General features: G+C 43.7%; 1 pseudogene; it reads right to left on the minus strand.

Moving 5' to 3' along the window:
- LOC124043247 overlaps positions 1–23685 on the minus strand; it is a 115791-nt pseudogene that overhangs the window by 60283 nt on the left and 31823 nt on the right.

The following is a 23685-nucleotide window of genomic DNA, read 5'->3' on the forward strand; positions in this document are numbered from 1 at the left end:
GCAATAATGGACCTCAGGGGTTTGTGGTATATGGCCAATATACCACGGCTAAGGGCTGTATCCAGGCACTCCGCGTTGCGTCATGCAGTGAAACAGTGCATAGCAGTGGTATATTGGCCAGATACCATGCCCCCTAGGGCCTTATTGCTTAATTCTACTATTATTATATATATGATATATTACATTAGCACTAACACATCATCACCCTGGAGGAGTATGAGGTCCATAGAGACAGAGGAGAAAGGGGGCAGAGTTTTCGTCCTTGAGCGTGGGTATAGTGATTGTCATCTTCTGTAACGTTACCAGTCACTTCCACTCCCCTTCAGCCTTAGAGATTCTGTTGCTCACTCTGGTGTGAAGGGGCTGATGCACGCACTCCTGTCACTGACCGTGGACCACATCCCAGACTGATACAAGGTCTCTGTGTCAGCTCAGTTCTGAACCGCCAACACCCAGCCGGGTGACAAACACACACCTTGGCCCACACAGCTTCTCAGAGTAGGAGTGCCCGCCTATGTAATCTTATTCATTATTATCTAAAAGGCTAAACTGATCCTAGGTCAGCATTCCTACTCTGAGCTCTGCACTGACAACACCCATCCTGGTGACAAACTACCAAACACCTGGCATGGTGTATTCAGTAGGGTTAACCAGTAAGGTGAAAGGAACAGTGGAAATAGCCTCACAGGATCCCTTATTCAACATGACAGACAGTCATATCTGTTCTACATAACACATTTCTAACTGAACACACACCTGGCTTCATCCAAGTGGCCCGGCTTCTGCAGAACAGGTTACAGGTGTTGTGTGCTGATTGTTGTCATTTGTTTGCAGACAAGCAGTGACAAGACATGTCAGATTTAGCAGATTCAGCCGAGTCTGTATTCTGTGTCAGTCTTCTCCATAATAAGCAACATCAGGAGAATGACAACGCGTCATGATTAATGATAATATGTCATGATTAATATTCCAGAATATCTCATCTGTGAAGAACACATTCATCAGAACAGAACAGAAGTGGCTGATGAAGACAGCCATTAACAGAAAGCTACAATAACAGAAAGATGCTGTCTGTGTCACACCCTGATCTGTTTCACCTGTCTTTGTGCTTGTCTCCACCCCCGTCCAGGTGCCGCCCATCTTCCCCATTATCCCCTGTGTATTTACACCAGTGTTCTCTGTTTGTCTGTTGCCAGTATGTTTTGTTTGTGAAACCTACCAGCATTTGTTCCCCTGATCCTGCCGGTTTCTTGCTCCTGTTTTCTAGTCCTTCCCGGTTTTGACCGTTCTGCCTGCCCTGACCCTGAGCCTGCCGTTCTATACCCTGACCCACCTCACTGGATTATTGACCCCTGCCTGCCCTGACCCTGAGTCTGCCTGCCATTCTATACCCTGACCCACCCACCCCTGCCTGCCCTGACCCTGAGACTGCCTGCTGTTCTGAACCCTTTACACCCTCTCTGGGTTATTGACCCCTGCCAGACCTGACCCTGAGACTGCCTGCCGTTCTGGACCCTTTACACCCTCTCTGGGTTATTGACCCCTGCCAGACCTGCCCCTGAGCCTGCCGTTCTGGACCCTTTACACCCTCTCTGGGTTATTGACCCCTGCCAGACCTGACCCTGAGACTGCCTGCCGTTCTGGACCCTTTACACCCTCTCTGGGTTATTGACCCCTGCCAGACCTGACCCTGAGACTGCCTGCCGTTCTGGACCCTTTACACCCTCTCTGGGTTATTGACCCCTGCCTGCCCTGACCCTGAGACTGCCTGCCGTTCTGGACCCTTTACACCCTCTCTGGGTTATTGACCCCTGCCTTCCCTGACCCTGAGACTGCCTGCCGTTCTGGACCCTTTACACCCTCTCTGGGTTATTGACCCCTGCCTGCCCTGACCCTGAGCCTGCCTGCCGTTCTGGACCCTTTACACCCTCTCTGGGTTATTGACCCCTGCCTGCCCTGACCCTGAGACTGCCTGCCGTTCTGGACCCTTTACACCCTCTCTGGGTTATTGACCACTGCCAGACCTGACCCTGAGCCTGCCGTTCTGGACCCTTTACACCCTCTCTGGGTTATTGACCCCTGCCAGACCTGACCCTGAGACTGCCTGCCGTTCTGGACCCTTTACACCCTCTCTGGGTTATTGACCCCTGCCAGACCTGCCCCTGAGCCTGCCGTTCTGGACCCTTTACACCCTCTCTGGGTTATTGACCCCTGCCAGACCTGACCCTGAGACTGCCTGCCGTTCTGGACCCTTTACACCCTCTCTGGGTTATTGACCCCTGCCAGACCTGACCCTGAGACTGCCTGCCGTTCTGGACCCTTTACACCCTCTCTGGGTTATTGACCCCTGCCAGACCTGCCCCTGAGCCTGCCGTTCTGGACCCTTTACACCCTCTCTGGGTTATTGACCCCTGCCAGACCTGACCCTGAGACTGCCTGCCGTTCTGGACCCTTTACACCCTCTCTGGGTTATTGACCCCTGCCTCCCTTTGACCTGTCATTGCCCGACTCTGTTTTAGAATTAAACTTTTGTTTCTTTGACACTGTCTGCATCTGGGTCATTCCTGAAACGTGATAGTATGTCTGTCTGTCTCACAAAAACATATTCCCTGTGGGATACAGTCTATGAGTATGATGTAGTCTATCAGTATGATATAGTCTGAGTATGATATAGTCTATGAGTATGATGTAGTCTATCAGTATGATATAGTCTGAGTATGATATAGTCTATGAGTATGATATAGTCTATGAGTATGATATAGTCTATGAGTATGATGAGGTCTATGATATAGTCTATGAGTATGATGAGGTCTATGATATAGTCTATGAGTATGCTATATTCTATGATATAGTCTATGAGTATGATATAGTCTATGAGTATGATATAGTCTATGACAGGGTTCGTCAACTAGGTTTAGCCTTAGGCCAAAAGAATCTAAGCTAATAGTCGGCGGGCCAGAACATAATTAGTGTATAATATTAGCACAATTAATTGGCCTACACTAAAATTGAACATTTTAACACATCAGATTAGTACATAATAAACTCAGTGGCAATAACATAATAAATTCGATCTGAATACACTCATAAAATCAACATCTACATTCAATTACTTTTTTTTTCTATTTCTCTGTGCATTGATTGATGGGGAAAAACAGGTATATGAAGCCTATACTATTGTTTTCAACATTTGTTCAGAATTGTTATTTAACTAGGTAAGTCAATTAAGAACAAATTCTTATTTTCAATGACAAAAAGAAAGAAAGACAGAATTTTTAAACCTTGGGATTTGAACTTGTAACCTTTCAGTTACTAGTCCACCGCACTAACCACTAGGCTACCGAATCAATCATGAATGTACAGAGAGATATGTTCATCTTACCATCGTTTGCCAATGCCAAGCCAGTGTGTCTTATTTGCAATAAAAAATGTTGCTGTTTGCAAATAATTTAATCTCAGACGTCATTATGAATCTCAGCATGGAACTTTAAAAATGGACTTCCTGCCCCAGACAGAGGCGTTAACTGCAAGCTACACACACAGCTTCTGTCACTTAAATGGGTTTAATCTGCAGTTACAAGGAAGAGGGAAAACAGTCGTGGACATGGTGGAAAAAGGCCTTCACTAGGAAGCTTGAGTTGTCCCGATTTGGACATGCCATCTGGAAGGCTACTGCACTTCAGCACACTGAAAAACAACAGACAGAGGGACCAGACAACTTCTCCACCGGATTTGAAGACGACAGCACGCACAAGGATACCATTGTGTTTGTATGTAAACCTTTCACAGTCTGCCCAGGTGGAGAAGTCTCCTCCCATGCTAAGAAAACGATACCCTCACTGGATGAAGACATAATTCAAAGTGAGCTGATTGAATTCCAGACATGGAGTCATCTCAGGGATGTACTCAGGTCTGCCGAGTCCTTGTGTGCGTTTTGGGTGGCACGCTCAGAGAAATACAGCACAATAAAGAATCTTGCATTTAATGTACTAACAATGTTTGGATCGACTTACACCTGCGAGTCCACATTTTCCTCAATGAATGCAGTATAGATTGACGACAGCAACTGGCTTTTTACATAAGTCAATTGAGGACAGCCTGTGCATTCAAAATCACATCCATCTCACGCGACATCCACAAGATCGTGTCTGGGGGGAAATGCAACTTTCCCATTGAGTAAGTCACTTAGTGGCCTATATGGAAGTATCACACTTATATTAGGACAAATATTTTTTATTGTAAAAGATGCTGTTAAGCCTCATAGCCTACCTCAGCCAGTTAAGTTATTTTATATAGGCCTAGGCTCTGAAAAATAGACTCCAATAAAGCCCTCTTGTTATTTGTAAAGTCAAATTAAAATGAAGATTATTGTTGAAATGAATTACTCGACTGGTATAGGTTTTCTCAATCTGTTGCTGTGCAACACTTGCATAACAAGTTAGCTATATTTTCAGCACCAAGCACTGTTCACCTCCTATTTGATTGCACTGTGGCTGCAGCTTTACATTTCAGCACCACAAAATGGTCCGCTGCCTGCTTTATTATATGACTGTCTCTGTATTCTCTCTCTTCATGAATGAAGTTAACATGTAACTTTTGCATTATTTAGGGAGGGGAACTTCCTTATTCGGAGATTGTATTTGATAGTCTATGATATAGTCTATGAAATAGTCTATGAGTATGATATAGTCTATGATATAGTCTATGAGATATTTTTGCATCTCGATTTTTCTTGGATTATATATATGATATAGCCTACGAGCATGATCTAGTATATGATATAGTTTATGAGTATGATCTAGTATATGATATAGTTTATGAGTATGATATAGTATATGATATAGTTTATGAGTATGATATAGTATATGATATAGTTTATGAGTATGATCTAGTATATGATATAGTTTATGAGTATGATATAGTATATGATATAATTTATGAGTATGATATAGTCTACAAGTATGATATAGTCTATGAGTATGATATAGTCTATGATATGGTCTATCAGTATTATATAGTCTATGATATAGTCTACTAGTATGAAATAGTCTATGAGTATGATATAGTCTATGAGTATGATATAGTCTATGATATAGTCTATGAGTATGATATAGTCTATGATATGGTCTATGAGTATGATATATTCTATGATATAGTCTATGAGTATGATATAGTCTATGAGTATGATATAGTCTATGATATAGTCTATGAGTATGATATAGTCTATGATATGGTCTATGAGTATGATATATTCTATGATATAGTCTATGAGTATGATATAGTCTATGATATAGTATGATATAGTCTATGAGTATGATATAGTCTACAAGTATGATATAGTCTATGAGTATGATATAGTCTATGAGTATGATATAGTCTATGATATAGTCTATGATATAGTCTATGAGTATGATATAGTCTATGATATAGTCTATGAGTATGATATAGTCTATGATATAGTCTATGAGTATGATATAGTCTATGATATAGTCTACTAGTATGAAATAGCCTATGAGTATGATATAGTCTATGATATAGTCAATGAGTATGATATAGTCTATGATATAGTCAATGAGTATGATATAGTCTATGATATAGTCTATGAGTATGATATAGTCTATGATATAGTCTACTAGTATGAAATAGTCAATGAGTATGATATAGTCTATGATATAGTCAATGAGTATGATATAGTCTATGATATAGTCTATGAGTATGATATAGTCTATGATATAGTCTATGAGTATGATATAGTCTATGATATAGTCTATGAGTATGATATAGTCTATGATGAGTATGATATAGTCTATGATATAGTCTATGATATAGTATGATATAGTCTATGATATAGTCTATGAGTATGATATAGTCTATGATATAGTCTATGAGTATGATATAGTCTGATATAGTCTATGATATAGTCTACTAGTATGAAATAGTCTATGAGTATGATATAGTATATGATATAGTCAATGAGTATGATATAGTCTATGACATAGTCTATGAGTATGATATAGTCTATGATATAGTCTACTAGTATGAAATAGTCTATGAGTATGATATAGTCTATGAGTATGATATAGTCTATGATATGGTTTATGAGTATGATATATTCTATGATATAGTCTATGAGTATGATATAGTCTATGAGTATGATATAGTCTATGAATAGTCTATCAGTATTATATAGTCTATGATATAGTCCATGAGTATGATATAATATATGAGTATTATATAGTCTATGATATAGTTTATAAGTATGATATAGTCTATGAGTATGATATAGTCTATGATATAATCTATGAGTATGATATAGTCTATGATATGGTCTATCAGTATTATATAGTCTATGATATAGTCTATGAGTATGATATAGTCTATGATATAGTCTATGAGTATGATATAGTGGTTCTGTCTATAGATATAGATATAGTCTGGGTTCTAGTATGAAATAGTCTATGAGTATGATATAGTCTATGAGTATGATATAGTCTATGATATGGTCTATGAGTATGATATATTCTATGATATAGTCTATGAGTATGATATAGTCTATGAGTATGATATAGTCTATGAGTATGATATAGTCTATGAATAGTCTATCAGTATTATATAGTCTATGATATAGTCCATGAGTATGATATAATATATGAGTATTATATAGTCTATGATATAGTTTATGAGTATGATATAGTCTATGAGTATGATATAGTCTATGATATAATCTATGAGTATGATATAGTCTATGATATAGTCTATCAGTATTATATAGTCTATGATATAGTTTATGAGTATGATATAATCTATGATATAGTCTATGAGTATGATATAGTCTATGATATAGTCTATGAGTATGATGTAGTCTATTAGTATGATATAGTCTATGCGTATGATATAGTCTATGTGTATGATATAGCCTTTGCGTATGATATAGTCTATGATATAGTTTATGAGTATGATATAGTCTATGAATATTATATAGTCTATGTGTATGATATAGCCTACGAGCATGATCTAGTCTATGATATAGTTTATGAGTATGATATAGTCTACAAGTATGATATAGTCTATGATATAGTCTATGAGTATGATATAGTCTATGATATAGTCTATGAGTATGATGTACTCTATTAGTATGATATAATCTATGATATAGTCTGAGTATGATATAGTTTATGAGTATGATATGGTCTATGCATATGATATAGTCTATGAGTATGATATAGTCTATGATATAGTCTATGAGTATGATATGGTCTATGAGTATGATAAAGTCTAAGATATAGTCTATGAGCATGACAGGCCATAACAATACATACGTGGTCAGCTCACCAAATAGGAAATAGTTTATGCCAGACTAAAGTAAGAGTAATGTCCACACATTCTCTGCTGCTACCAGTACGCAAACAAACATGATGACTGCATCGACAGCTCCTGTCCAATGTTTAGTCACAGTAATTAGGCTTCTCCAAGCTCTGATGCTACTGATGGTCATTAGCAGCCTACCAAACTTGCTAAATGCCTGGTACTTAGCACCCCATTGTCCATCTAATCACTCTGACATCAAAGCAAATTTAATTGAAAATATAATCAAACACTTCATTAGTGCCCATGAGATCATGCGATTGTGTAAGAAAACAGAGTTTTGATGGCCTCTATTAAAAAGAGGAGGATCCCATCAGCTTTCTACAGGCTAGATCTACTATATTTATTTATCAACTTTCCTCAAATTAAGCACATTGCTACATTTTATAACAAGAGTATGGTCTACCTGGCTGGCATGAAAATTAACCATGGGAAAAGCGTCCTCCATTCGCTATTTAAGTGCATAGATGTATCTCCCTGTTTCAAGACAGGTGCATGATAATGGTCCATTCTAAATAAAAACTAATATCACACATATATTATTTAGTATATGTTAAGACAACATTAAACTAAGAATAGTCTGATGGGTGACAGCCTATCACTTGTGAATGATGCCCAGCTTGTGCATTAAGGCAAGAAACAGCACATACCTTATTTTTCCAATTTTTCCAATTTTCCAATCATCACTCAAGTATTTATTTGTATTTGTATTTATTATGGATCCCCACTAGCTGCTGTAGCCTAGCCCATAGGCTTAATTGTTTCGATACGGTTTGTATCACTAAACTGGCAAAATAACTTCTTAATTAAGGATCTGCCCCTTCATTTCAATTTTCTCCTAAAATGACATCCCCAAATCTAACTGCCTGTAGTTCAGGACCTGAAGAAAGGATATGCATATTCTTGATACCATTTGGAAGGAAACACTTTGAAGTTTTTTGGAAATGTTAAATTAACGTAGGAGAATATAACACGTTAGATCTGGTTAAAAAATATATATTTATTTTACTAGGCAAGTAAAATATATATTCGGTTACTCGTCCAACGCTCTAACTACTAGGCTACTCTGCCGCCCACAAAAGATAATGCAAAGAAAAAAACATGCATTTTTTTGTACCATCATGTTTGAAATGCAAGAGAAAGGCCATAATGTATTATTCCAGCCCAGGCGCAATTTATATTTTGGTCACTAGATGGCAGCGATGTATGTGATATAATAATATAATAATATAATGTAATAATATATAATATAATATAATAATGTATGTGATATAGTAAGTGTATGTCACAGATCACTGCACCTGTACATAGCCCATCTATAAATAGCCCAAACAACTACCTCTTCCTGTCACGCCCTGACCTTAGAGAGCATGTTAATTTCTCTATTTGGTTCAGTCAGGGTGTGATTTGGGTGGGCATTCTAGTTTTCTATTTCTTTGTTGCCCGGGTATGGTTCCCAATCAGAGGCAGCTGTCTATCATTGTCTCTGATTGGGAATCATACTTAGGCAGCCTGTTTTCCACCTGAGTTTGTGGGTTCTTGTTTTTGCACAGTAGCTGTCTAGCCCTGCAGAACTTTACATTTGTTTATGTTTTGTCTTTGTTTCATAATTAAATTATCATGAACACTTTCCACGCTGCGCTTTGGTCTCACTCATTCAACGATGGACGTAAACACTTCCCCTACTGTATTTATTAATTTATTTTGCTCCTTTGCACCCAGTATTTCTACTTTGCACACTCATCTACTGTCAAATCTACCATTCCAAATGTTTTAATTGCTATATTGTAAAATATATTGTATATTGCTTTATTGCCTTTACCTCCCTTATCTCACCTTATTTGCTCACATTGTATATAGACTTAGTTTTCTACTCTATTATTGACTGTATGTTTTTTATGGTTTTTTTTTGTTTTACTCCATGTGTAACTCTGTGTTGTTATATGTGTCGAACTGCTTTGCTTTATCTTGGCCAGGTCGCAGTTGTAAATGAGAACTTGTTCTCAACTTGTCTACCTGGTTAAATAAAGGTGAAATAAAAATAAAATACAAAAATTAAATGTGCAAAGTTTTTGACTGATCCAATGAACCATTGCATTTATGTTCAAAAGGTTGTATCAAGACTGCCCAAATGTGCCTAATTGGTTTATTCATAAATTTTCAAGTTCATAACTGTGCACTCTCCTCAAACTATAGCATGTTTTCTTTCACTGTAATAGCTACTGTACAGTGGACGGTGCAGTTAGATTAACAAGAATATAAGCTTTCTACCAATATCAGATATGTCTATTTTCTTGTTACTTACAATCTCATGCTAATCACATTAGCCTACTTTTGCTCAACCATCCAGCGGGAAACCCACGATCCTGTAGTTAAAAGGCACATTAATCTGCTTAACAACTGGTGTAGAGCCTAAATGGCAAACATAGGCTGTGAGTAAGTTTAAAGTTCAGGGAAGATCATTTTCACCATAAAAAAACATACATGCATAATCACACCATACATGCATAAACACGTTTGCATTGATTGCATTTTGGAACATTCACACTTATAGCCTACGGCCATGTGCGCATTGCTGTGCTATAATGTATAATGTCAAGAAATTCCCGAATAGTTTATCAACATTACAGGCTAAATGTTCAGCCTTGTTGCTTTAAAATGTTTTTGTATTAATTTCGGATCTATCGCATCCCACAACAGTCCCAGAGTACTATAGGACATAGTAGATTGACATATGCTAGAGTTGTGCTGTTGGCTGAAGTAAAGTAGGCTGAATGTGGACAGTTCTAACATCTTTAATATGCGCCTGGGAATTCCATCACAGGGATGCGTGCAGTTGCATCCCCAATGTGTCCCTCTTCATTCACTTGTAGCCTACTTAGCTGAAATGCCTGTGAGAAGGACCCAATCACGTGATGGGCATTGGCTACATCTGAGAGAGCCATGTGAGTGAGAGGTGCTTTGGAGCACGTCAGCCGGGAGAAGGGAATTATAATTAGCCTATTATATTCAGCCCAAGGGCACAACAGTCACTTTGGCTGCAAACGGCATGGATTTTTTAGGGGGTATTACGGCCACACAAGGGGGATGTCGCCGGGAAATTCGAGGCCTGGAGAGAATATTATCAATTGCTTGTCAAATTGTGAATGAGAGACTGATGAAGTGTATGCAGCTTGCTACTTTCTTCAAATCCTGTCACGCCTTGGTCATAGTATTTTGTGTTTTCGTTATATATTTTTCGTTATACCACACCCGGACCGAGCGCCATGTTAACAGGCAACAGCGAGAGCAGAAGCAGTGAAAGGAGGAATGGACATGGGAAGACGTTTTGGATGGCAAGGGTTGTTACACTTGGGAGGAGATACTGGCCGGAAGAGATCGCCTCCCATGGGAACAGGTGGAGGCACTTAGGAGAGCAGAGGCAGCCGGAGATAGGAGCCGACGATACGAGGGAACACGGTTGGCAAGGAAGCCCGAAAAGCAGCCACAAAAATGTATTGGGGGGGCTTACAGGGAGTATGGCTATGCCAGGTAGGAGACCTGTGCAAACTCCCTGTGCTTACCGGGGGGCTAGAGAGACCGGGCAGGCACCGTGCTATGCTATGGAGCGCACAGTGTTTCCAGTGCGGGTGCATAGCCCGGTGCGGTTCATACCAGCTCTTCGTATTGGCCGGGCTAGAGTGGGCATCGAGCCAGGTAAGGTTGGGCAGGCTCGGTGCTCAAGAGCTCCAGTGCGCCTGCACGGTCCGGTCTATCCAGAGCCACCTCCAAACACCAGTCCGCCGGTGGCAGCTCCCCGCACCAGGCTTCCTGTGCGTGTCCTCGATCCAGTACCACCAGTTCCAGCACCACGCACCAGGCCTTCAGTGCGCCTCGCCTGTTCAGCACAGCCAGAGCCTTCCTTCCCTCTCCTGCGCTGCCGGAGTCTCCCGCCAGTTTAGCGCAGCCAGAGCTTTTCTCCTCTCCTGCGCTGCCGGAGTCTCCCGCCTGTTCAGCGCAGCCAGCGTTTTCCTCCTCTCCTGCGCTGTCAGAGTCTCCCGCCTGTTCAGCGCTTCCAGAGCCTTCATCCTCTACAGCGCTGCCTGAGCCTCCTGCCTGTTCAGCGCAGCCTGAGCTGCCAGTCTGCATGGAGCAGCCTGAGCTGTCTATCTGCATGGAGCAGCCAGAGCTGCCAGTCTACATGGAGCAGCCAGAGCTGCCAATCTGCATGGAGCAGCCAGAGCTGCCAGTCTGCATGGAGCAGCCAGAGCAGCTAGATCCGCCAGTCAGCCATGATCTTCCAGATCTGCCAGTCAACCAGAATCTTCCAGATCTGCCAGTCAACCAGATTTTCCAGATCTGCCAGTCAACCAGACTCTTCCAGATCTGCCAGTCAACCAGAATCTTCCAGATCCGCCAGCCAGCCAGGATCTACCGGAGCCTACTACCTGCCTGAGCTTCATCTCAGTACTGGGCTTCCTCTCAGTACTGGGCTTCCTCTCAGTACTGGGCTTCCCCTCAGTCCCGTGCTTCCCCTCAGTCCCGGGCTTCCCCTCAGTCCCGGGCTTCCCCTCAGTCCAGAGCTGCCCCTCAGTCCCGAGCTTCCCTTCAGTCTCAAGCTTCCTATCAGTCCCGAGTTGCCTCAGTCCCGAGCTGCCCCTCAGTCCCGAGCTGCCCCTCAGTCCCGAGCTGCCCCTCAGTCCAGTGGGGTTCTGGGTGAGGACTATTAGGCCATGGTCGGCGGCGAGGGTGGATTATCCCAGGACGCGAAGGGGAGGAACTATGACATTAATGGAGTCGGGTCCACGTCATGAGCCGGAGCCGCCACTATGGACAGACGCCCACCCGGACCCTCCCTATGGTTTTGAGGTTCGTCCGGGAGTCCGCACCTTAGGGGGGAGGTTCTGTCACGCCTTGGTCATAGTATTTTGTGTTTTCGTTATATATTTGGTCAGGCCAGGGTGTGACATGGGTTTATTTTGTTGTGTTTCGTATTGGGGTTTTGTAGGCATTGGGATTGCGGCTGAGTAGGGGTGTAGCATAGGTTTGGCTGCCTGAGGCGGTTCTCAATCAGAGTCAGGTGATTCTCGTTGTCTCTGATTGGGAACCATATTTAGGTAGCCGGGGTTTCACTGTGTATTTTGTGGGTGATTGTTCCTGTTCTCTGTGTAGTGTTCACCAGATAGGCTGTAATAGGTTTTCTCGTTCCGTTTGTTGTTTTGTATATATAATAGTTATTTCATGTATCGCTATTCTACATTAAAGAACAAGAGTAACCACCACGCTGCATTTTGGTCCAACTCTCCTTCAACAGACGAACGCCGTTACAAATCCTCTTTTGAGTCCAATCATGCAGCCTTAGAATGTATTGAACATCAAAACATATAGCCACATATAGCCACAGAATAGCCAAATGTGCACTCTTCCTTTGAAATCGTTTGGATAAAATATCCTTTCTATTTTATTAAGCATTAAGCTATGTTCAATTTTTTTCATACTATAAAAATAATAAAATATAATGCCAAGGAATTCTAAGCAAATCTTGTCTGTTAAGTGAACTAGTGTAGCCCACAGCAATATGTCATTGCCATATCTGGGCCTAACATAAGGACTCAAGAGTATGCTATTATGTTCTTCTGAAATACATTTTCTTTATATCATGTTTCTTTAGACCTGTCTAGAATAAATAGCATATGTATTGTGATGGTGTAGGCTGTATGAAACACATTTATTAGACATTTAAAAATATAGATGCTCCAAAAGGTCTTCATCAGTGGCTTGTAGGCTATGCGTGGAAGCAAGGAGATGCTAAACGTGTTTATGCTAATTAAAGTTCAATTACTGTGAGACCGGCAGTTATTTGCTTGGCAGTTATTCGCTTGATAATCACCAGCTGACAAAATGTCATGACTGCCACAGCCCTAGCGGAGAATAACAGTGAAATGCCTACCTACAGGCCCTTCTCAACATTGCAGAGAGAAAATAGAGAAATAATAGAAGAAGAAAAGTAAAACATGTAATAATAGATACACAATGATAAACAATAACTTGGCTATATACACGAGGTACCTGTACCGAGTCGATGTGCAGGGGTACGAGGTAATAACATGGCTATATACACGAGGTACCTGTACCGAGTCGATGTGCTGGGGTACGAGGCAATAACTTGGCTATATACATGAGGTACCTGTACTGAGTCGATGTGCTGGGGTACGAGGTAATAACATGGCTATATACACGAGGTACCTGTACCGAGTCGATGTGCAGGGGTACAAGGTAATAACTTGGCTATATACACAAGGTACCTGTACCGAGTCGATGTGCTGGGGTACGAGGTAATAACATGGCTATATACACGAGGTACCTGTACCGAGTCGATGTGCAGGGGTATGAGGTAATAACTTGGCTATATACACGAGGTACCTGTACCGAGTCGATGTGCTGGGGTATGAGGTAATAACTTGGCTATATACACGAGGTACCTGTACCGAGTCGATGTGCAGGGGTACTAGGTAATAACTTGGCTATATACACGAGGTACCTGTACCGAGTCGATGTGCAGGGGTACGAGGTAATAACTTGGCTATATACACGAGGTACCTGTACCGAGTCGATGTGCTGGGGTACGAGGTAATAACTTGGCTATATACACAAGGTACCTGTACCGAGTCGATGTGCAGGGGTACGAGGTAATAACTTGGCTATATACACGAGGTACCTGTACCGAGTCGATGTGCTGGGGTACGAGGTAATAACTTGGCTATATACACGAGGTACCTGTACCGAGTCGATGTGCAGGGGTACGAGCTAATAACTTGGCTATATACATGAGATACCTGTACCGAGTCGATGTGCAGGGGTACGAGGTAATAACTTGGCTATATACAAGAGGTACCTGTACCGAGTCCATGTGCAGGGGTAGGAGGTAATAACTTGGCTATATACACGAGGTACCTGTACCGAGTCCATGTGCAGGGGTACGAGGTAATAACTTGGCTATATACACGAGGTACCTGTACCGAGTCGATGTGCAGGGGTACGAGGTAATAACTTGGCTATATACACGAGGTACCTGTACCGAGTCGATGTGCTGGGGTACGAGGTAATAACTTGGCTATATACACGCGGTACCTGTACCGAGTCGATGTGCAGGGGTACGAGGTAATAACTTGGCTATATACACGAGGTACCTGTACCGAGTCGATGTGCAGGGGTACGAGGTAATAACTTGGCTATATACACGAGGTACCTGTACCGAGTCGATGTGCTGGGGTACGAGGTAATAACTTGGCTATATAAACGAGGTACCTGTACCGAGTCGATGTGCAGGGGTACGAGGTAATAACTTGGCTATATACACGAGGTACCTGTACCGAGTCGATGTGCAGGGGTACGAGGTAATAACTTGGCTATATACACGAGTTACCTGTACCGAGTCGATGTGCTCAGGAACGAGGTAATGAGGTAGATATGTACATATTACTAGGAACAAAGTGACTAGGCAACAGGATAGATAATAAACAGTAGCAACAGTGTATGTGATGAGTCAAAACAGGAAAAAAGGGTCAATGCAGACAGGTCGAGAAGCTATTTGATTAACTATTTAACAAACTATTTATCAGTCTTATGGCTTGGGGGTAGAAGCTGTTCAGGGTCCTGTTGGTTCCAGACTTGGTGCATCGGTACTGCTTGCAGTGCTGTAGCAGAGAGAACAGTCTGTGACTTGGGTGGCTGGAGTAATTTTTGGGGTATTCCTCTGACACCGCCTGCTATAGTCCTGGATGGCAGGGAGCTCAGCCCCAGTGATGCACTGGGCCGTGCGCACTACCCTCTGTAGCGCCTTTTGGTCGGATGCCAAGCAGTTGCCACATCAAGCGATGATGCAGCCAGTCAAGATGCTCTTAATGGTGCAGCTGTAGAAGTTCTTGAGGATCTGAGGGCCCATGACAAATCTTTTCAGCCTCCTGAAGGGGAAGAGGCATTGTCGTGCCTTTTACAAGACTGTGTTGGTGTGTGTGGACCATGATAGATCCTTAGTGATGTGGACACCGAGGAACTTGAAGCTTTCGACCAGCTCTACTACAGCCTCGTCGATCTGAATGAATGCCAGTGCAAATATAGGCTACTCTTTCCATCGTTTTAGACCAATAAACACAACCACACAAAGGTTGACTGGCAGAATGACACCACACAGAGAGATAGAGAGACAGAGTGAGACACATCTGTATACCTTTCTTATCCAACTCCTATGCCATGTTTGGATGTGTGTCCAGTAGACTATATTACAGTGCATTACACACAACAGTTCACTGGCAAGATGATATCAAACCAAAGAGAGAGTGGAGCGGAAAGCGTTTAAAAGAGAATGAAAGCATGAGAGAGAGAAAAAGTTGAGTGATACTATGAGTAGTGTTGTGTTCTGCGGTGTGTGTTATCACTGAGACCTCTCCATCATCAATCATTTAGAGTGATCAACAGCCTTGCATTATTAAAGTGTACCGTCACGCCACTGGTCAGACGCCAGGACAGCTGACTGGCAGTAACAACGCCTCTCCACAGTCACCCTCTGTATTCACACATCAACCTGACTAGGGCACGGTAGAAGGGAGGGAGAGGGAGTGAGAAGGAGGGATAGAGGGAGGGAGAGAGAGGGAGTGGGAAAGGACAGGTGGGAAGAGAGAGGATGGAAAAACATCAACATAACTAGAGGCAGAAGAGGAGGGGGGAACAAAGAGGGAGAGAGGAGGAACCGAGAGGGAGAAGGAGAGAGGGAGAGAAATAGAGAAAGAGATCAAAAGGAGAGAGGAGTTGGAAGCAAAAGAGCTAGAGAGCGATAAATGTAGAGTGAGATTGAGAGGAGAGACAGTGAGTGAGAGAGAGAGAGAGAGAGAGAGACAGAGAGAGAGAGAGAGAGAGAGAGAGAGAGAGAGAGAGAGAGACACAGAGAGAGAGACTGTGAGTGAGTGTGTTGTTTCACCTTGACAGAGGCCAGGCAAGAGCACAGCAGTGTATCATTGGGATATGAAACATGGCCAAACCTGAATGTGTCCTGTTGTTTTCAGCCTAATAAACTCCTGCTCAGCTTGCTGTGTGTTTGACAAAGCTTTGACAGGTCCATGAGAATGAGCACAATAAGATGCCATACAGTAGAGGCACTATGTCCATGGGACCTAGGCTAAGGCAGACCAGAGAGATATATAATATAACATAGAAAGATAAATGGATGGAGCTAAAGAGAGAAAGGATTGGGCAGGCAGAGAGAGCGTGAGACAGCAGAAAGCACAAGAGCGGTGAAAGTGGCAGGGGAGAGAGAGGTGCTTTTTGTGTGTGTGTGTGTGTGTGTGTGTGTGTGTGTGTGTGTGTGTGTGTGTGTGTGTGTGTGTGTGTGTGTGTGTGTGTGTGTGTGTGTGTGTGTGTGTGTGTGTGTGTGTGTGTGTGTGTGTGTGTGTGTGTGTGTGTGTGTGTGTGTGTGTGTGCGCACGCACGCACATGTGGAGGAATTTCCAAAGGGGAGCGCTACAGTGGTAGAGAAGCATCTGGTGTCTGAGGTCTGGTGTCTGGTGTCTGGTGTCTGGTGTCTGGTGCCTGGTGTCTGGTGCCTGATGTCTGGTGTCTGGTGCCTGGTGTCTGGTGTCTGGTGCCTGGTGCCTGGTACCTGGTGCCTGCCCTTCAGTGTACCTGCTGTCTACAAACTCTTCAGCTCTACAGCTGTATTCATCCACCTTTACATGGAAAATACCTACAGTACAAGTCAAAAGTTTGGAAGCATTAAAACTATGAAATAAGACATATGGAATCATGTAAAAAGTATTAAACAAATCAAAATATATATTTTCAAAATGGATTCTTAACACATTAAGAAGGAAAGAAATTCCACAAATGAACTTAACAAGGCACACATGTTAATTGAAATGCATTCCAGGTAACTACCTCATGAAGCTGGTTGAGAGAATGCCAAGAGTGTGCAAAGCTGTCATCAAGGCAAAAGGTGGCTACTTTGAAGAATCTCATATAAAATATATTTGGATTTGTTTAACACTTTTTTGGTTACTACATGATTCCATATGTGTTATTTCATAGTTTTGACGTCTTCACTATTATTCTACAATGTAGAAAATATCATCAAATGAAGAAAAACCCTTGAATGAGTAGGTGTGTCTAAACGTTTGACTGGTACTCTACATGAAACAGTTGTTAAAAACAACAGCTACATAAAGAACAATATTAACACAAGACAAGGACAGAGAGTTGATGCTCTCTCTCTCTGCCCCTTGGTCAACCCCTATAAAAGACTTACATACTGTAAAGTATATATTTTTTCTAATAACACTGTAATCACTTCTAAGTCTATGTCCTGGTCGTAACACAGGTGTCTGCCCTGACCCACACACTTTCAAGGACAACCCATGCTGCTTTATTTGAAAAGGACCTATGGGGAAATAATGATCACACTTAAGAGCGACAAACAGGTACAAGTATAGTTATGTACTCTATCATTGGATCTGTACAAAAACTCAGACACTTTCACTACTCCTCAACAAGACAAGCCTCTCAGAGCTAATTGTGTGTGTGTGTGTGTGTGTGTGTGTGTGTGTGTGTGTGTGTGTGTGTGTGTGTGTGTGTGTGTGTGTGTGTGTGTGTGTGTGTGTGTGTGTGTGTGTGTGTGTGTGTGTGTGTGTGTGTGTGTGTGTGTGTGTGTGTGTGTGTGTGTGTGTGTGTGTGTGTGTGTGTGTGTGAGTGTGTGTGTGTGTGCGTGTGCGTGTGCGTGTGCGTGTGCGTGTGTGTGTGTACGCGCGTGTGGGTGTGTGCGTGTGTGTGTGTGCGTGTGTGTGTGCGTGTGTGTGTGTACGTGTGGGTGTGTGCGTGCGTGTGTGTGTGTGTGCGTGTGTGTGTGTGTGTGTGTGCGTGCGTTGTGTGTGTGTGTGTGTGTGTGTGTGTGTGTGTGTGTGTGTGTGTGTGTGTGTGTGTGTGTGTGTGTGTGTGTGTGTGTGTGTGTGTGTGTGTGTGTGTGTGTGTGTGTGTGTGTGTGTGTGTGTGTGTGTGTTGATGGAAAACAGAAACAGCATGGCTCCCTTTCTCATTGTTTCTCTTTTCATCTTCTCTTGCTCTATCAGTCCGGCTTCCTCTTCCTCCACTCTCTCACTGCTATCCATCTCTCATCCAAACACAGGATCCTCCAGTCAACAGAGCTGTCAGGCGACACCCCACACAACACAATGCAGCACAGCTCTTTTGTTTGTTTCCCTCATAAACCAGTCTTCTTTTACCCCAGATAAAGCTAGCCTGTATTCTGTAATAGTTTACACTCTTATAAAAAAGGGATTCCAAAAGTTTTTCTTCCGCTGTTCCCATAGGAGAGCCTTTTTTGGTTCCAGGTAAACCCTTTTTGGCTCCAGGTAGAACCCTTTTGGGTACAATGTAGAACCCTCTGTAGAAATGGTTCTTCATGGAACCCAAAAGGGTTCTACCTGAAACAAAAAGGGTTCTACCTGCAACCATAAAGGGTTCTTCAAAGGGTTCTCCTATGGGGACAGCCGAAGAACCTTTAAGGTTCTAGATAACACCTTTTTTTCTAAGAGTGTAGAGAGGAATCAAAATGGGATGTTTAAGGCCACGTCCTCTTGCAGACGTCCTATTGCAGACCTATAGCTGTTACTACTGCTGCTGTTGGGATGTAAGTTCACAGTGCTGTTCTGTTCTACATGAAAGTCCAGGGTTGTTGGAGGATGGCTTTTCATATTGGAAATTACATTTCATCTGCTGCTCATGGAACCTCCATCTCTTTATGATTCTCATATCCCAGTTCACTTCTTCTACTGGTGTGTGAGTGTATGCAGATGTGTGTGTATTTACCTATGTGTGTCTGTTTAAGGAGGAATGATGTTACTCTACTGGATAGCGATGGGGCTTGTAGGACAAATAACACCTCCATCACAATCTCCCCATCTTCCTCTCGCCTCTGATTTAAGATGGCGCCGGAGAAGATGGCAGACGTTTTACGTGCCCCCAGCCAATTGTGTTTTTTTGTTTGTTTATTTGCATTTTTTGTAACTAGTTTTTTTACTCTTTTTGCACATAATGTTGCTGCTACCGTCTCTTATGACTGAAAATAACTTCTAGACATCAGGACTGCGATTACTCACCACGGACTGGCAGAATCCTTTTTTCCCTTTACACGACTCTGATGAGCCCGACGCGAAGGATACACTGCTTCCTCGGGAACAGGCCCCAATCCCCATGATCTGGTTGAAGAAGAGGTGGAAAAAGAGAGGCCGAGAAGTCGTAGACGATCGAATAAACCCCCACTTGCCTCCATTCTAGTTGCGAACGTGCAATCTTTGGACAATAACATCGCAGAGTTACGCGGAAGATTAAACTACCTACCAACGGGACATTAAAAACTGTAACATCTTATGCTTCACGGAGTCGTGGCTGAACGACGACACACACACACACACACACCCCCAGTACATCACTGGCCCCAGTACATCACTGAGGCCAAGCTTCCTGAGAGGAAGGCCCTAAAATTTGCCAATGACTCCAGCCACCCTAGTCATAGACTGTTCTCTCTGCTTCTGCACGGCAAGCGGTACCGGAGCGACCAAGTCTAAGGCCAAGAGGCTTCTAAGCCATAAGACTCCTGAACATCTAGTCAACTGGCTACCCAGACTATTATTCTTATCCGTATTTTTTGAAACTGCACTGTCGGTTAGGGGCTCGTAAGTCAGCATTTCACTGTAAACCTGTTGTATTCAGCGCATGTGATTTGATCCCACTATTCACCGTCCACTTCTCATCTCATTCCAGTAACAGAGAAAGAGAGAAAGAGAGACAGAGAGAGAGAGAGAGAGAGAGAGAGAGAGAGAGAGACCCAGACCAGACCCAGGTTAGAACAAGACCAGATCCAGACCAGACTCAGGTTAGACCTAGACCAGATCCAGACCAGACCCAGGTCTGAGAGAGAGAGAGAGAGAGAGAGAGAGAGAGAGAGAGAGAGAGAGAGAGAGAGAGAGAGAGAGAGAGAGAGAGAGAGAGAGAGAGAGAGAGAGAGAGAGAGAGAGAGAGAGAGAGAGAGAGAGAAGAGAAAGAAAGAGAGAGAGAGAAAGAGAGAGAGAGAGAGAGAGAGAGAGAGAGAGAGAGAGAGAGAGAGAGAGAGAGAGAGAGAGAGAGAGAGAGAGAGAGAGAGAGAGAGAGAGAGAGAGAGAGAGAGATTGGGTGTTGGAGTCTCGCCTGCTCAGTATTCATCTACAGGGGACCAGGCCGACAGCCTCTTAGTCAAATTGTGTCAGACTGCCTTTTCTCCAGGGCACAGTCGAGGGATTAGCCTGGGGGGCGCTAAGCAGCAAGGGAAGGATGAAAAGGAGGAGGGAAAGAAGGAAAGATGGGTTATCAGATGGACGAGGGAGAGAGGGAGGGGAGGAGGGGTTCTGTTCTGTTCGCTCTGGGGCCATTTGAGTCGTTGCCCAAGATGGCATTGCATGGCGCTCGCAGCCCGGCCAGACCACACAGTGCCAACTAGCCACCCAGCCAGAAGACGGGTGGATCCTGCCAGGTTAGACCCAGACCAGACCCAGGTTAGACCAAGACTAGATCCAGAGCAGACCCAGGTTAGAACCAGACCAGACCAGTCCCAGGTTAGAACCAGATCCAGACCAGACTCAGGTTAGACCCAGACCAGACCCAGGTTAGACCCAGACCAGACCCAGGTTAGACCCCGACCAGACCAGACCCAGTTTAGAACAAGACCAGATACAGACCAGACCCAGGTTGGACCCAGACCAGACCCAGGTTAGAACCAGACCAGATCCAGACCAGACTCAGGTTAGACCCAGACCAGAGCCAGACCAGACCCAGGTTAGACCCAGACCAGACTGAGGTTATGTCCCAAATGGCCCCCTATTCCCTTTATAGTCCACTACTTTTGACCAAAGCCTTATGGGTCAAACGTAGTGCACTATAAAGGGAATAGGGTGTCATTTGGGACAGAGCCCCAGACCAGTCTCCCAAGAGAGAGGAGAGGGCCACGGCACACACCCAGAAGGCCTTGCAGTAGCAGATTAGCCATGGCAATGCAACGCACCATGTCCCTGTCTGTTCTGTTGTGTAGTAACACTGCAGAGACAAGTTCAGCTCAGCACATTAGCATTCCATTACAGCGACCTGTGGCTATGCACACACACACCACACATACACACCACACACACACACACACACACACACACACACACACACACACACACACACACACACACACACACACACACACACACACACACACACACACACACACACACACACACACACACACACACACACACACACACACACACACACACACACACACACACAGCACACACCACCAGCACTGCACACACCACAACTAACACATTCACACACCACAACTAACACACACACACACACACAGCGCCACCACCACTACTGCTGACTAGTGATGAGAAGGAGGGTGGCTCAGGGGACACTGCATTACAAACAGTAACTATACGTGTCTGAGAGAGAGAGAATTGGCGCGGGCACTAGAAAAGTCGGCAGTACCCGGCCTCACCCTACTAGAATCCGAAGTCAAATGTCTACTGTTTGCTGATGATCTGGTGCTTCTGTCACCAACCAAGGAGGGCCTACAGCAGCACCTAGATCTTCTGCACAGATTCTGTCAGACTTGGGCCCTGACAGTAAATCTCAGTAAGACCAAAATAATGGTGTTCCAAAAAAGGTCCAGTCACCAGGACCACAAATACAAATTCCACCTAGACACTGTTGCCTTAGAGCACACAAAAAACTATACATACCTTGGCCTAAACATCAGCGCCACAGGTAACTTCCACAAAGCTGTAAACGATCTGAGAGACAAGGCAAGGAAGGGCATGCCATCAAAAGGAACATAAATTTCAACATACCAATTAGGATCTAGCTAAAAATACTTGAACCGGTCATAGAGCCCATTGCCCTTTATGGTTGTGAGGTCTGGGGTCCGCTGACCAACCAAGACTTCACAAAATGGGACAAACACAAAATTGAGACTCTGCATGCAGAATTCTGCAAAAATATCCTCAGTGTACAACGTACAGTGTACAACACCAAATAATACATGCAGAGCAGAATTAGGCCGAGACCCACTAATTATCAAAATCCAGAAAAGAGACGTTAAATTCTACAACCACCTAAAAGGAAGCGATTCCTAAACCTTCCATAACAAAGCCAACACCTACAGAAAGATTAACCTGGAGAATAGTCCCTTAACTAAGCAAGCTGGTCCTGGGGCTCTGTTCACAAACACAAACACACCCCACAGAGCCCCAGTCCCCATCCTTGCCAAGACTCTCAAGGACGTCGCTTTAAACCGCAGTCCGACCTCTCCACCCAGGAACAGCGGAGCAATCTCCACCCCGCCAAGATCACCAAGACAACACCCGGGACCAGCACCCTGGAACCCCAGCCACGACCACAGCACCACCAACCTCAATGCCCACCACAGCCAGCGCAGCACAGACCACCCCAGCCCAGCTTCAGAGCCACCCAGACGAGGCCCCATCCCCTGCCCCCCAACGCAGACCCACACTTGGAGGAGCCTCAGCCCAGCAGGCTGTGGCACAGGCTGTGAGAGGAGCAACTGGCCCAGCCCCCACCAACCAAATGAGTGACACTAAACAAATGCTGAGTCTACTATGCTCACATGTGATAGGTCGAGGGTCATGGTAAGATGAGCACAAGAACTCCACCATCCTCACACTACACCCACCCAAGTGGCATGACAAAAATCTTAAATGATACACAAATGACATTTGCATAATAAGAGTTTACTTTAATTGAAAAATCATATTTTAATAGCTTTTGTTGGATTGTGAGTGTTTGTCTCATTTTGAAGGTAAAGAAAGAAAAAAAAAGTTATGAAATCTTTTTACTTTGCATGTTGGAATTTACAAGGGTTGAAGTCCTCTGCTTTTGGACTAAAGACCAGAAACCCCGACTTTCTGAAAGAAATTGATGATGTTGATATTGTAGTACTACAGGAAACATGGTGCAGTGTTTCCACTGGCTGTCCACGAGGTTGATAAAAGACAGTACTGTGCAGCCGTCTTCATAGACCTGGCCAAGGCTTTCGACTCTGTCAATCACCATATTCTTATCGGCAGACTCAGTAGCCTCGGTTTTTCTAATGACTGCCTTGCCTGGTTCACCCACTACTTTGCAGACAGAGTTCAGTGTGTCAAATCGGAGGGCATGTTGTCCGGTCCTCTGGCAGTTTCTATTGGGGTGCCACAGTGTTCAATTCTCAGGCCGACTCTTTTCTCTGTATATATCAATGATGTTGCTCTTGCTGCG

The sequence above is a fragment of the Oncorhynchus gorbuscha genome, linkage group LG09 (assembly GCF_021184085.1).
Source record: "Oncorhynchus gorbuscha isolate QuinsamMale2020 ecotype Even-year linkage group LG09, OgorEven_v1.0, whole genome shotgun sequence".
NCBI lineage: Eukaryota > Metazoa > Chordata > Actinopteri > Salmoniformes > Salmonidae > Oncorhynchus > Oncorhynchus gorbuscha.